The sequence below is a fragment of the Arachis stenosperma genome, chromosome 5 (genome assembly GCF_014773155.1).
Source record: "Arachis stenosperma cultivar V10309 chromosome 5, arast.V10309.gnm1.PFL2, whole genome shotgun sequence".
NCBI lineage: Eukaryota > Viridiplantae > Streptophyta > Magnoliopsida > Fabales > Fabaceae > Arachis > Arachis stenosperma.
In genome coordinates, this window is record NC_080381.1 from 99520932 (window position 1) to 99529551 (window position 8620).

An 8620-nucleotide genomic window follows, 5' to 3' on the forward strand; every position below is an offset into this window, starting at 1 on the left:
CATGAGAGATTTGGGTGATTTCTCCATGAAGAATTGTAGGTATTTCCATAGGGTTCTCCTAGGTAATTCACCTCTTCCATGGAAGGGTTCTCAGGATTATAAGCTTCTTCCTCAGATGAAGCATCCTTTGTACTGTTTGGTGCATTTTGCATTCCAGACAGACTTTGAGAAATCAAATTGACTTGTTGAGTCAATATCTTGTTCTGAGCCAATATGGCATTCAGAGTGTCAATCTCAAGAACTCCTTTCTTCTGACTAGTCCCATTGTTCACAGGATTCCTTTCAGAAGTGTACATGAATTGGTTATTTGCAACCATTTCAATCAATTCTTGAGCTTCTGCAGGCGTCTTCTTCAGATGAAGAGATCCTCTAGCAGAGCTATCCAAGGACATCTTAGATAGTTCAGAGAGACCATCATAGAAAATACCTATGATGCTACATTCAGAAAGCATGTCTGAAGGACATCTTCTGATTAATTGTTTGTATCTTTCCCAAGCTTCATAGAGGGATTCTCCATCCTTCTGTCTGAAGGTTTGGACTTCCACTCTAAGCTTACTCCATCTTTGTGGTGGAAAGAACTTTGCCAAGAAGGCATTGACTAGCTTTTCCCAAGAGTCCAGGCTTTCTTTAGGTTGAGAATCCAACCATATTCTAGCTCTGTCTCTTACAGCAAAAGGGAATAGCATCAGTCTATAGACTTCAGGGTCTACCCCATTAGTCTTGACAGTGTCACAGATTTGCAAGAATTCAGCTAAAAACTGATGAGGATCTTCCATTGGAAGTCCATGGAACTTGCAATTCTGTTGCATTAGAGAAACTAATTGAGGCTTAAGCTCAAAGTTGTTTGCTCCAATGGCAGGGATAGAGATGCTTCTCCCATAGAAGTCGGGAGTAGGTGCAGTAAAGTCACCCAGCACCTTCCTTGCATTGTTGGCATTGTTGTTTTTTTCGGCTGCCATGGGTTCTTCTTCTTTGAAGAATTCGGTCAGGTCCTCTAAAGAGAGTTGTGCTTTGGCTTCTCTTAGCTTTCTCTTCAAGGTCCTTTCGGGTTCAGGATCAGCTTCAACAAGAATGTCTTTGTCTCTGCTCCTGCTCATATGAAAGAGAAGAGAAAAAGAAAATGTGGAATCCTCTATGTCACAGTATAGAGATTCCTTGAAATGTCAGAGGAAAAGAGAAATAGAAAGAAGAAGGAGAAGAAGAATTCGAACTTTAATTAGATAAGGTTCGAATTGTGCATTTAGAAGGAGTGGTACTCCATAAATAGAAGGATGTGAGAAGGAGGGAAGAGGATTTTCGAAAATTCAATTAAAAGATTTTGAAAACATTTTGAAAATTTGATTGATAATTTTCGAAATTGAAAGTGGAAGAGAAATCAAGTGATTTTTGAAAAAGATTTTGAAATTAGAAACTAAAAAGATTTGATTGAAAACTAATTTGAAAAAGATATGATAAAAAAAATATGATTGAAAGGTTATTGTCTTAAAAAGATGCGATTGAGAAGATATGATTTGAAAACCATTTTAAAAGATATGTTTTGAAAATTATTTTAAAAGATTTGATTTGGAAAATTAGTGACTTGCCTAACAAGAAAAGATATGATTCAAACATAAAACCTTCCTTAACAGAAAAGGCAAAAAATGTTCAATCAAATCATTAATTGTTAGTAAGTATCTTTGAAAGGAAAGAAATTAATTTTGAAAACATTTGAGTGAAAAGATTTGATTTTGAAAAACTTGAAAAAAATTGATTTGAAAACAAAATCTTCCCCCTAGCACCATCCTGGCGTTAAACGCCCAGAATGGTATACATTCTGGCGTTTAACGCCCAAAATGCTACCTCTTTGGGCGTTAAACGCCCAACCAGGTGCCCTGGCTGGCGTTTAAACGCCAGTCTGCCTTCTTCACTGGGCATTTTTGAATGCTCAGCTTTTTCTGTATAATTCCTCTGCAGTGTGTTCTGAATCTTCAATCCCTTGTATCATTGACTTGAAAATACACAAATTAAAATATTTTGGATTTTTAATAATTAAAATGCAACAAGAATCAAATAACAATGCATGCAAGACACCAAACTTAGCAGTTTGTATACTACTGACACTAATGAACTGAAAATGCATATGAGACACACAAAATACTCAAGTCAATAGAATTCAAAGATCAGAGCAAGTGAATCATCAAGAACATCTTGAAGATCACTAAGACATATGAATGCATGCAATTGACACCAATCTTAGGATGAGACACTAGACTCAAACAAGAAATATTTTTGAATTTTATGATTTTTTTAATTTTTTTTAATTTTTTTTGTGTTTTTCGAAAATTAAGTGGAAAAAGAAGGTATCAAAATTCTTAATGAGAATTCCAGGAATCAGTGCAATGCTAGTCTAAGACTCCGGTCCAGGAATTAGACATGGCTTCACAGCCAGCCAAGCTTCCAAAGAAAGCTTCGGTCCAAAACACTAGACATGACCAAAGGTCAGCCAAGCCTTAGCAAATCACTGCTCCAAAAGCAAGATTGATATGAAATCAACAAGCTCTTGTGGTGATAAGTTGAAACCTCGGTCCAATCAGATTAGACATGGCTTCTCAGCCAGCCAGATTTCAACAAATCATCATGAAACTCTAGAATTCATCTTCAAGAATTTCGAAAAAAAAGTACCTAATCTAAGCAACAAGATGAATCGTCAGTTGTCCAGCCTGAACAATCCCGGGCAATAACACCAAAAATTTGATGTTGTTGCCGGATCTTGGCACTGATGTTACCAAAGGCTTGCTCAAAACTAGAACAATCCCCGGCAACGGCGCCAAAAACTTGGTGCGCGAAATTGTGAACTATACTTTTTCACAACTCTCATAATCCCTGGTAATGGCTCCAAAAACGTGGTAGCCCAATACCATGGCATTACACAACTTCGCACAACTAACCAGCAAGTGCACTGGGTCGTCCAAGTAATAAACCTTACGTGAGTAAGGGTCGATCCCACGGAGATTGTTAGTATTGAAGCAAGCTATGGTCATCTTGTAAATCTTAGTCAGGCAAACTCAGATATATATGGTTATGAACGAAAATAACATAAAAGATAAAGATAGTGATACTTATGTAATTCATTGGTAGGAACTTCAGATAAGCGCATGAAGATGCCTTCCCTTCCGTCTCTCTGCTTTTCTACTGTCTTCATCCAACCCTTCTTACTCCTTTCCATGGCAAGCTCGTATAGGGTCTCACTGTTGTCAGCAGCTACCTCCCATCCTCGCAGTGAAAGCTAATGCACACACTCTGTCACAGTGCTGCCAATCACCGGTGTGGTTCCCTCCCCTACCGGAATAGAATAACTCTTTTGCGTCTGTCACTAACGCCCAGTAGGTTACAGGTTTGAAGCACGTCACAGTCATTCAATCATTGAATCCTACTCAGAATACCACAGACAAGGTTAGACCTTCCGGATTCTCTTGAATGCTGCCATCAGTTCTTGCCTATACCACGAAGACTCTGATCTCACGGAATGGTTGGCTCGTTTGTCAGGCGAGCACTCGGTTGTCAGGCGATCAACCATGCATCGTGCAATCAGGAATCCAAGAGATATTCACCAAGCCTCAAATGCTTGTAGAACAAGAGTGGTTGTCAGTCACTTTGTTCATGAGTGAGAATGGTGATGGGCGTCAATCATCACCTTCATCATGTTGAAGAACAAGTGATATCTTGGATAAAGAACAAGCGGAATTTGAATGAAAGAACAATAGTAATTGCATTAATACTCGAGGTACAGCAGAGCTCCACACCTTAATCTATGGTGTGTAGAAACTCCACCGTTGAAAATACATAAGCATAAGGTCTAGGCATGGCCGAATGGCCAGCCTCCCAATGATCTAAGAACTAAAATGTCCAAAGATGATCTAGAGATCTAAAAGTGATCAAAAGATTTCTATACAATAGTAAAAGGTCCTACTTATAAGAAACTAGTAGCCTAGGGTGTACAGAAATGAGTAAATGACATAAAAATCCTCTTCCGGGCCCACTTGGTGTGTGCTTGGGCTGAGCAATGAAGCAATTTCGTGTAGAGACTCTTCTTGGAGTTAAACGCCAGCTTTGGTGCCAGTTTGGGCGTTTAACTCCCATTTGGGTGCCAGTTCCAGCGTTTAACGCTGGGATTCCTTGAGGTGACTTTGAACGCCAGTTTGGGCCATCAAATCTTGGGCAAAGTATGGACTATTATATATTGCTGGAAAGCCCAGGATGTCTACTTTCCAACGCCGTTGAGGGCGCGCCAATTGGGCTTCTGTAGCTCCAGAAAATCCGCTTCGAATGCAGGGAGGTCAGAATCCAACAGCATCTGCAGTCCTTTTTGGTCTCAGAATCAGATTTTTGCTCAGGTCCCTCAATTTCAGCCAGAAAATACCTGAAATCACAGAAAAACACACAAACTCATAGTAAAGTCCAGAAAAGTGAATTTTAATTAAAAACTAATAAAAATATACTAAAAACTAACTATATCATATCAAAAACATACTAAAAACAATGCCAAAAAGTATACAAATTATCCGCTCATCACAGACATTTGAATAAGGACTAGTGGTGGTAATTGCTTGATTAGCTGGTAAGCTCAATAATAAAAGCTGCAAGGTAGAATGTCTCTTCCAAGTATAAACTTAGTTGCTGCTATGAACCTTTAATGAATAAATGTCCTTGGAAGAAAAGAAAAAGTAAGAGGGAAAGAAAGAAAAGCCAAGAATTGGCAACAAACAATTGACAGAAACAAAGAATAAAAGCTAGACACCAATAGCTTGGACCTTAAGACACATGCCTGTGGTGTCTTTGTACTAGGATCTGCTTGGATGATTAGGTTCTAATTGAGCCAAATAGCTGATGCAAGACTTGATACTGAGCTACAATTGAAAAATAAGTTTCTAAAGCAAAGGAAAAAAAAAGAAAATCTAACAAGGATCAATAAGGAATAAGGTCTTATAGCAGCAACTCTAGTTAACACTCAAAGGGACATTTCACATTTGGAAGTTGATAATAATTGAGCTGCATTCTGTCTGCGTAAAACCCCAAGAGCCAAATTCAATTACCTACTAATAAGGACATATATGCTTATCTGTTTTCATTCTTTTTTCTTGTCTTACTACTTGCTTGGGGACAGGCGAGATTTAAGTTTGGTGTTGTGATGACAAGTCATCTTATGCTAGTTTCACAAGCATTTTTCACTTGTTTCAATAGGTTTTATGCACTTTCTTGAGCAATAAGTAAGCAATTGGATTGAAATTTCATGTATTTCCTAAGTCAATTGAACATGGTTGTTTATGTGCATTTTCATAAGGTTTTATGCTACTTTTACTAGATGTTATGAATGATGCAAATACCTCAAGATTATAGCAAACTTTGAGGCAATTTTTTGATTGATTGTAGGTGGAAATGAGGCAAGAAAGAAGTAAGAAAGAAGAGGGAGATGCAATGTTGGTGGCAACATTGATCCACCAACGTTGCAGGCAACATTTTTGGAAGAAAAAAGTGGTGCCAACGTTGAGGACAACGTTGGTGATCCAAGTTGCCTTAAACGTGGAGTTGGAAAATTTTGCAAGACTGCTAGTGCTGGCATTGGAGGGAACGTTGGAGGTCCAATGTTACCTTCAACGTCTTCGATGGTTTTCAAAAGCTAGAGCCAGAAAATTTTGGGTGATGCGTACGCGTCGATGATGCGTACACGTGGATATGTAAAACACACATACGCATGAGCTTCACGCACGCGTAGAATGGCAAAATTCACCATCAACACGTACGCGTGAGCGTGACTGAACGAACGTTGGAGGTCCAACGCTACCTTAAACGTTGCCTCCAACGTCTGTGACGAGCAACGCAAAATTGGATTTGAAAAATTGCAATCGACGCGCACGCATGGATGCATATTTTGGCCAGACACGCCAACGCGTGAGCGACGCATACGCGCGAAACTCTGTTTTGATGCATACGCGTAGACAACTCTCCTATTGTCTTATTACTTCATGCGACCTGGTATACTTGCCGGTGAGTTTGTGTGGAATCGTTTTTCCCTCATCAGTTGTTAATGTTGACAATCCTCCTAATCAAGAAGTGGATCAACTTGCTTATGCTGAAACATAATTCTTTCAGCTTATTCAAACTACTCCAACTGTTGGTCTGTCTGCCCCTGTTCTAACTCTGGTTCAAAATCCATCATCGACCATAACAACTCATATTTTGACCTCTTCTCCAACGGTACCTCTTTTATTTAAATTTTCAGTGACATTCCTTTCGGATGCCACCTGATCCCTATGCTTTCTTGGATTTCAGATACAAAAATTCGTCAATGAAGGCACCACTTCATATTGTCGGAACAGAGATTTGTCGATCAACATAGGGAACCATTGCCAGATGTTCCTTCTCCAAAAGCTAGGGGTTTGAATTTTGATGAGATCGACTTTGACCTAGAAAATCTCTTGTTCGAAGCTCGACAGGTTTATTCCTCTGAAGGAACTACAGCGATGTCTTCGGGGAATGTAAACATTTCTAACGGGCTTTAATGGGCTTTTCATTGGTTCAAACTCCTTTTTATATTCTCATTAAACACTTCCCAGAATCTCGTCTTTATCAAGATTTTCTTACTTTCTTGCAAACCCTTATTCACTTGAAAATTTTACTCCATGGCTATTCAATCTAGCCTTCATTCTAGTAGCACTCCAGCAATTACGGCTGCCTCATCTTCATCCACCACTATAGCTGCAACCACTACATCCAACGTCCTCATTACTGCCTGATAAGTGGATATCTTATACACTTTTTTATACCATTTTCATAGTGTTTTTAGTTATATTTTATTAAGTTTTACAATGTTTTACTATGTTTTATTGCAAAATTCATCTTTTGAATGCTACTTTGAGTTTGTGTATTTCCTATGATTTTAGGGGATTTTTGGGTGAAATTGGCAAAATTTGCAAAGTCTGGTTTAGACACGAAGAAAGTATAGCAGATGCTGTCAAATCCTAACCTCCATTCACTCCAATGAGCATATTTTGAGCTACAGAGGTCCAATTGATGGGTTCTCAATGACGTTGGAAAGATAACTTCCAAATCTTTCCAGCAATATATAATAGTCTATATTTTTTTTCCAGATCACTGCCCATAACTAGCATTGAACTCCCATATCTGGAGTTCAACGCCCAAGAAGGACCAAGCCCAGCATTGAACGCCCAAAGCTGGCGTTCAAGGCCACCAAGCGGCCAAGAGAGCAGCGTATTTACCCCCTAACTGGCGTTCAATGCCCATTCTCCATGTTGAACGCCAGGCTTGGTCGAAACACTCAACTAAAGTGGGCCCAAAGTGGATTTTAGCACTCCTTAGCTTATGCAGCCTTATTTTGTACTTTTTAAATTAAAATTAACATCTTTTAGGGTTAAACTCTTCTATTTAAAGAGAAGATCCCTTAGGTTTAGAATCGAACTATCTTTCATCAGACATCTAAGGTTTTTCTGTAAATTATGAGCAACTAAACCTCCTAGGTTAAGGTTAGGATCTCTGCTTGTCCTATGGATTAATATTATTACTTTTTCTCCTTTAATATGTGTTTGATTTTATTCTATGATGTATTGTCGTTCTTCATCTTAATGAATCTAGGGTGGAACGAGAGTATGACCCCTTATTCTACGTGAGTTCTTGCGAGTCCTGACCCGGCTAGTATTGAGCTATACCTTGAGAATACATCACCTGAACCAATAACTTATCTGGGCTAATTAGGATACGTGACATAAAATGTCGTTTGTCATAAGTGATGAGGTTCTTGTGGCGCTAAGGCTAGAATATTGAGCTTCATTCTCCAATCCGAAAGATCTGACCTTGTCTGTGGCACTTTAAGTAAGGTCAAGTGAGAGTGAATTGCGTGAGCTTCATCCTTGTTCATATTAAAACATCATTGAGAACGGCGTTTGATATGAATTAGAGGAGATAAATTGACCACGACCTATGGCGTTAATCACTTACAGCTTTGCCATGGAATGAATCATTCATTGTTAAAGTGGTTGGTAAGAAGTATTAATCCGGAAAGATAAAGCATCTCCAAATCCTTAACTGATTTCTCATTATTGTTTTTATATCAATTGTTTACTGCTTTCTTTACTGTTCTATTTTATGCACTTACAACAACAACCAGTTTTTTTTTTATTCACCTGACTAAGATCTGCAGGATAACCTCTGCTTGCTCAATCCAACAATCCTTGTGGGATTGACCCTCACTCACTTGAGGTATTACTTGGATGACCCGGTGCACTTGCCAGTGAAGTTGTGTGAGTTCAATTTTGCGCACCAAGGTTTTGGTGCAGTTGCCGGGGATGGTTTGTGATTGACAAACTACCGGTTGTCTTGCTGCTTAGATCAGGTACTTTTTACTAGTTTTTCTTTTGTTTGAGTTTCTTGTTAAAATTTTCAAACTTTCTTTGTTTCTTTTCGAATAATTTTTCCAAAATTTATCTTTAGTCATCTTTTTCCTTTGTTTGAATCTTGTGTCAAATCTTAAGTTTGGTGTCCTTTTGGTTTTTGTTGATTTTTCTTCTCTTGGTTTTTGAAAATTCGTCTTGATTTCATTCTTCTTGTTCGAAATTTTCTTTGTACT

The 8620-nt window shown here is 38.6% G+C and overlaps 1 non-coding gene across 1 annotated transcript; it reads left to right on the plus strand.

Annotated features, from left to right (window-relative positions):
- Positions 1–446: 446 nt before the first annotated feature.
- Positions 447–554, plus strand: LOC130984117 (small nucleolar RNA R71). Its single transcript, XR_009088071.1, has one exon. It is a non-coding gene; the product is annotated as a small nucleolar RNA R71 (small nucleolar RNA).
- The last annotated feature ends 8066 nt before the right edge of the window (positions 555–8620 follow it).